At 39.2% G+C, this 7,575-nt stretch overlaps 1 long non-coding RNA gene across 1 annotated transcript; it reads left to right on the top strand.

The window, feature by feature from the left end:
- The first annotated feature begins 296 nt into the window (after positions 1–296).
- On the top strand, positions 297–2,532 carry LOC132892582 (uncharacterized). Its single transcript, XR_009655462.1, has 3 exons — positions 297–382; positions 1,347–1,395; positions 2,211–2,532. It is a non-coding gene; the product is annotated as an uncharacterized LOC132892582 (long non-coding RNA).
- The last annotated feature ends 5,043 nt before the right edge of the window (positions 2,533–7,575 follow it).

Genomic DNA, 7,575 nt, shown 5'->3' with positions numbered 1-7,575 from the left:
CTCAAAAATCTACTTTGTAGCCATTATAATTCAAGATTGCGCTCATACCGGGCACCATGACCTATATTTATTTAACTTGGATATTTTTGTTATTTAGTCAATTGACAATTATTTTTTATATTTATTGTTTTTCTTGTTTTTAATTGTCTAAATATGTTTTGTAATGTTTTGTATCTTGTTAAGGGGTTGAATGTCAATTGGGGCTTTGCCCTGTATTCTTCTCCTACCACTTTTGTTATTTTTGTTATTTGTGTATTTATTGTGGCAAACCTCAATAAAAAAAAAAAAGAAATGTGATGGAAAAGAAAGAAATGAAAGAACAGCACAGAGACAAAAGAGAAAAGGAGCTAAAAATATCAGTATTGCCAGTTGTTCAACAGAGGTAATAATTCACACTCGAACATATAGCCAGATAATTAACAGTTAGTCCATGAAATCGAGTTGTACATGAGCTGATAGCCGATGAGGTGCGTAGCACCGAGTTGGCTATAAGCCATGTACAACAAGATTGAGTGGAATAACTGTTTTATTCTATCCACATTCACTGGATTTTGAGAAACACGGCATTTTTATTATTATTTTTGAAAACTCAAAAACTAAAAACTTCATACAAAACGTTCAAAAAAATCATTTCCGCTTAGAATGTAAACAAACTGGCGAAATGACACTAGCAATTTGTGAAAAATGCTATAATAATAATTCTTGAAAAATTAAAAGATACGTGCTTACCATCACACACTTTCATTCCATATTTTCTTGCTTTTTTTTGTAATTTTTGGGGTTTTGTTTTTGAGTAGAGTTTCTATTTCGTCCTCGGTTGTTTCAGCAATACGCTCTGCCATTTTCTTCTTTGTCTTTAGGGTATTTTTGGTGATTGGCAAACCAACTTAAAGGTGCATTACTGTCACCGACTGGGCTAGAGTGTGGAATGGGAGATATTGGGGGGGGGGGGGGGACTATATTCTTTTAGCTATTTCTGTTTCTTTAAAATACTTGAGAACAAAATGATATATCTGATTTGATGTGCTCTGCCATTTTGTTTTTCTCTACTCATGGTATATGAGCTGATAGCCTAGTAGTAGTGTAGCCAATCAGAGCACACAATTGGTCATATCCAGTGAATGTGGATAGAATAATTATTAATACACCTACTTTTCTGTACAAAAAACCTTACATATGTAATATATACTGTATTTATGCACACTTATGCAATATATTTTTAGCTCTTACCCGTATGTATACTATATAAGCTTACGGTATACAGTAAATCCACAATTAAAGCCATGCATACACGTTACCAGCTGTAAGAAGAACATGATGTGTGATGATGTTATCTCACCCCACAGGCTGGTGAGAGGCTTCCTCTTATTGGCTCTTTAAAAACCAGGGCAACGGGTATGTTTCTTTTGAATCATTTGGCATCATTTCGGAAATGTATAAGTTGTATTATATTACTAATAATATATTTAATTGATATATTTGCCTCAAATATATATTTACGTGTGAAAAGTTGCCTACATATAATGGCTTTTAAGCTAAAAGCCATGTTGCTCATCAACAAAATGGGTTGATTTCTTTAATTGTCCATTTGATAGCCTGTTATCAGGCTTCTCAAGAGGGATGTTGTTCACTTTCATCTCAAGCTTAACAATTGATAACAGAGGAACATGATGTGCTCAAGACAATTTATATTACTGCAAAGATGCATGTAAGAGGCCAGACTGAACATACCCTGGCCAAAAGACACACTGGAACATAGAACAGTTTAATAAGCGCTGATAAGCTATGACTGCTATTGAAACCATTATATAAGACTGCAATGTTACATAAAGAATAAAACATGACAGTGGATGCTGTTGTAGGAAAATTCATCAATGGGGTAAATTTGATGACACAACATATTGGTTGAATGCTCGAAGGTGTTAAATACATTTCTATAATAGCAGCTCTGAAAGTAGTTCCAGCTCAAGGAAAATCACAGAGTTTATATTATTGTGTTAATTTATTATTTCTGTAGTAACAGCTCATTCATAGGGCAAACACGTTCTTCAATATTGCTGGAAGAATTCTCCAACGTCAGAGCTTTATAACAGCCAAAGACGAAGCATTCAAAGTGTTTCCTGTTGTGCAGATTATGGCATATTTATCCAAGTGTGCACTTTATTATCCATTCTAATATCCTGTACCTGCTGTTTTTCTCCATCCTTCAGAGAAATCAATCATCACCATTCAGGCTGGGAAAAGAAAGCATGCTCAGTCTCTCATCTCTACTGCCCTTCAGAACAACTTCATGGCACCCTGGGAAGGTTCCTCCAACTCTGAGTCCTCTTTTATCAGCATTCTTTCCCCTCCATCTCCTCGACCACCTCCACCGATCATGTCATCTGAGATTTTTCCAAATCCACCACAGGCTATTCGAGACACACACTCCGAGAGTGAACAAAGTGTTCATGTGAAGCGACGACTCCTCCCTTTGAGAAGACCCTCTAGACCCCAGCGCTTTCCTCCATTACGCCAAGTTACCAATCTCAGTTTTTCACGAAACTTCACATTCTCGTTTTTCGAGCTGCCATGGCATCAGTCAGTGCAAAATCGAGCAAATCAACTCAAAGAGGTTGTTGTGCTGCTGAGGAAGATCCAGTACTGACTGAACTGCATCCCTTTATTATTACTAACATAAAAAATGGTCAGAGTCGGCACAATTGTTTATATTTATGTAATTAGCCGAGCTGACCAGTCACTTTGCTTAAATGAGTTTGATTGAATGAGTTTTTAAGCTCGGTAATTTAAAAACAAGTGTCAAATTGAATCAAACAGTAATATTAATAGGAATATCTAATAGGGCATTTTTCACTAGGTTGTTTTGTAGATCACATTCTGCAACAACATAACCACATCTATATCTCAGTAACTTCAATATTTGGATTAAATTGTCATGTAATAAAACCTTTTTCTTTATTTTACAACATTTTGAGCATGGCCCACATCATGAGTAATTTAATGTTTTTCATGATTTTCCTTGATAAGCCTTCATTGCCAGGTCATGATGGAAATGAGGTCAATCAAAAGGTCAGAGATCACTGACATCTGTGTTTACATCTGTTAAACACAGGCATAATCAATGGCCTGCAGTTTCTAAAAAAATCATATATTTCGAAGGCATTCATGACAATGGAACAGATGAGTGGCAAGAATGCTAAACCTGGACCTAAGTATAAGTTAACTGGAAGAATGCACAAATTCATATAAAGATTGCTTATCTGTCTTAGGGTCATGGGGGACACTGGAGCCAATCCCAGCTGACTTCAGGCAAGAGGCAGGGTTCACCCTGGGCAGGGTTATTATTGCAGGGTTAACACAGAGACAAACAGCCATTCACACTCACGTTCAGACCTAAAGGCAATTTAGATTCGCCAGTTGACCGAATCTATATGTCTTAGGACTGAATCTGTATGTCTTAGTCAGTGTTCTTGCTCTGAAGTGAATCAGCTGTATTTTTCTGCATGATGTGACATGGTGTGCAAAGAAAAGTTTCCAGGTACATGAACATACTCACAGGGTTGCTTACTTAATCTCTGCATAAAAATTTCCAATTTGGAAGCAGTTCAGAAAGCAGTTCAAACTTCAACAGAGCAGCCAACATCAGCAAAGCATGCATGAGAGCACAAAACACAAAAGAAAGAGAACAAATACAGTGGTGCTTGAAAGTTTGTGAACCCTTTAGAATTTTCTATATTTCTGCACAAATATGACCTAAAACATCAGCTTTTCACACAAGTCCTAAACGGAGATAAAGAGAACCCAGTTAAACAAATGAGGCAAAAAATATTATACTTGGTCATTTATTTATTGGGGAAAATGAGCTAATATTACATATCTGTGAGTGGCAAAAGTATGTGAACCTCTAGAATTAGCAGTTAATTTGAAGGTGAAATTAGAGTCAGGTGTTTTCAATCAGTGGGATGACAAGCAGATGTGAGTGGGCACTCTATTTTATTTAAAGAACAGGGCTCTATCAAAGTCTGATCTTCACAACACATGTTCGTGGAAGTGTATCATGGCACAAACAAAGGAGATTTTTGAGAACCTCAGAAAAAGCGTTGTTTATGCTCATCAGGCTGGAAAAGGTTACGAAACCATCTTTAAAGAGTTTGGACTCCACCAATCCGCAGTCAGACAGCTTGTTTACAAATGGAGGAAATTCAAGACCATTGTTGCCCTCCCCAGGAGTGATCAACCAACAAAGATCACTCCAAGAGCAAGGCACATAATAGTAGGCAAGGTCACAAAGGACCCCAGGGTAACTTCTAAGCAACTGAAGGCCTCTCTCACATTGGCTAATGTTAATGTTCATGAGTCCACCATCAGGAGAACACTGAACGACAATGGTGTGCATGGCAGGGTTGCAAGGAGAAAGCCACTGCTCTCCAAAAAGAACATTGCTGCTTGTCTACAGTCTGCTAAAGATCATGTGGACAAGCCAGAAGGCTATTGGAAAAATGTTTTGTGGATGAATGAGACCAAAATAGAACTTTTTGGTTTAAATGAGAAGTGTTATATTTGGGGAAAGGAAAACACTGCATTCCAGCATAAGAACCTTATCCCATCTGTGAAACATGGTGGTGGTAGTATCATGGTTTGGGCCTGTTTTGCTGGATCTGGGCCAGGACGGCTTGCCATCATTGATGGAACAATGAATTCTGATGTAGGTATGCAGTCACAGCCCGTCTCATCTTTTAGGACTACAGATCCCATCAACCAACTTCCGTGATGACCTACGTCACGGCTGGGCGGGATCACCTACGTCACTTCCTCCATGACTCTATAAGTGACCCAGAAACTCCCAGCTCGGTCTCTTTTGGCGCGGATGTGACTTGGGTCACACTGACATAAAGAGGCACTCTCTCTTTGGCTCTGTGAACCACGCGGTAACAGACATAAAAAGAGGCGCTATCTCTCCAGACCGTCCGAAATCACAACTTCTGCCTGGCAAGAAAGAAGATTTCAGCGCATTTTTGTTTACCATTGGCCACGGTAAACTTCCAAAATCGCGTGATCTAACTCAGATTGAGTTATAACCGGTTTCATTTGTTTATTATAAGTAACGTTAGGACTGCCGCCCAAAGCAGTTAATTTAAAGTTAGAAGCGACCGGATTCCTTCTGACTAAAGCGCTGTGCACATTGTTTGATCAGAGACTTTTCCTCACGAACGCTGAAGTTCGGACCAAGAAATTCTCTGCGCTTCCACGGAATCGACTCACGTGCTCCTGTGGACTCCAAAAATCTCGGAACATCTCTATAATCTTGCATAGGAGCAAGATACTAAGTAAGACTGGCATTTTTGGGCAAACTAGTCTTAGGAATTAGCTTTATGAAGTAGTGTAAATTTAAACTCAGGAACTGTTTAAATTGTGCAAACTTAATTTTGAGTTCTACATTGTTCTATGTTCTCTCAGTTGTTTAAAAGATAAGCGTTGCATGCTCTTTTTTCTCTTCTATCCTTACTAACATCCTTAATTTCCTTATTACAGATATTTTGACCTCATCAAGATTTCAGTGAATTTGGTAATGTTATAGGGAGTGGGTAAAGCTGGGCATACACTGTGCGATTTTTGGTCCGATTTTGACACGATTTTCACTCGTGCGACTATTTTGGAGATCGGCCGAGTTTTGGCTCAATCGTGCGTCTCGGATTGTGTACATGGGGTAACGACAAGCGATTAACACCTCACTACCTTCTCCTGATCGATCGGATGAAAATCAAACCTGTTTGAAATCCTGAGCAGCGGATCCGAGCATCGCATCCGAGCATCGGATCGTATAGTGTGAGAACAGGAATCGTAAGCTGCGTGCTGTTTACCCCTGCGATTCACTCGTACAGTGTGAGCAGCAGCTGAATACCGCGATTGAAAAAAATCGCACAGTGTATGCCCAGCTTTAGCCACCGGCTAATTCTTTTGTCTCATTAGCAATACGTGCTAATTCTTTGTTCAAGCCATGTGGTGACCCCCACACCTCAGATAACACACACACACACACACACACACACACACCTTTCTCTCACTCACACACAAACACACACACACACACCTTTCTCTCCCTCACACACAAACACACACACACACACACACACAACACACACACCGTTTATGCTTGCTTATATGTATATATCTGCTGACTTTATTGAATGTACATCATTGTTATAATAAATTCAATTATTATTGAAACTGTGTGTTTATTTGTTGCTCCCAATATTTTTGAAGTCACACAATTTCAAAGAACTTGAAAGTGTACATAAGTGCTATTGGCTGTCTTTGTAATACGGTAAGTAATACATTTAGCTGTTTGGTAATTTATTATTAAACGCCAAAATTAATGGTATTATTAATGAGACTGATTCAATGAGACTGATTCAATGAGAATGATTCAATGGTATGATTCAATGAGACTGATTCAATGAAAATGATTCAATGAGACTGATTCAAGGGTATGATTCAATGAGACTGATTCAATGGTATGATTTAATGAGACTGATTTAATGAGATTGATCACTTAAGACCAATTGCACATATACCTACATTATTGGTGGCCCATACGGGGAAATTGTTTGTGACTTCTTGAATATTGTTGCAACAATGGATAAATTTTCAGTTTGATTAAACAACTGCCAAGGTATATTCCCAGGTGTGTTAAACGGTTAACAGTAGCGTGATAACCATATCACAAAATACTAATAACCTATTAGTAACTTAGGATAAGAGATAGCATTTCCAAACAAAACAAACTTTATTGATTGATTAATTAATTACACAGTTAAAATTAATTAATTAATTCATTCATTCATTCATTCATTCATTGATTAATTAATTATCCAATAGCCAACCTAAGCAAAATGGCATCCCCTTGTGTCTCAGAAGTTGAAGACAATGCTCAAGACGTGTCTCTCTTTGATGTCATCGCAGACCTCATTCACTGCTCTGCCTCCGAAAGAGCTAACATTAGGAAAATGAGTAAGGGTGAATGCCAAATTAACATAGATAACTCAATTAAACATATGAGAGATCCAAAGAGAACAACTATTAGTGTCCAAGAGGCACTAGGTAAGCTATTCCTGCTACACTTCCAAGATACTGATTTAGAAATCAGACACCTCCGCGGAGAGGTTAAAAGGCTGACCACCAGCAACGCCGAGCTGGCAGACGATGTCAATGATTTATACAGAGAGCGTGGGCCTTTGAAGAACTCCCTTGACGATTGCGCCGAAAGGCTAGAGAAAGCCGAAAAGGCTGCTAAGAGGGCTGCCAAGGAGCAGACCCCCCAAGAAGGGCGCGAGGGGCGTGAAAGACCCCCAGCAATGTGCCGAAGCTCAGAGCGGGAAGAGGCGTCCGAACCGGACACTGTGGATTACCTGGTCGAGCACCAGACATCCTGCCAAACTCCATCAACTCGCTACGCGACTCCGTCGTCGTTTAGCCAGGGTGGAGTCATCCTGCACTCATCCCGAGCCCAGGCCCGTAGCACACCCAGGTCAGTGTGCTACAGTTTCCCTGATCCATCCTCAGATGAATCAGACT

Source organism: Neoarius graeffei, chromosome 10, assembly GCF_027579695.1.
Source record: "Neoarius graeffei isolate fNeoGra1 chromosome 10, fNeoGra1.pri, whole genome shotgun sequence".
NCBI lineage: Eukaryota > Metazoa > Chordata > Actinopteri > Siluriformes > Ariidae > Neoarius > Neoarius graeffei.
The sequence above is the reverse complement of the archived record's forward strand: the minus strand, read 5'-3'. Positions and strand labels throughout refer to the sequence as shown.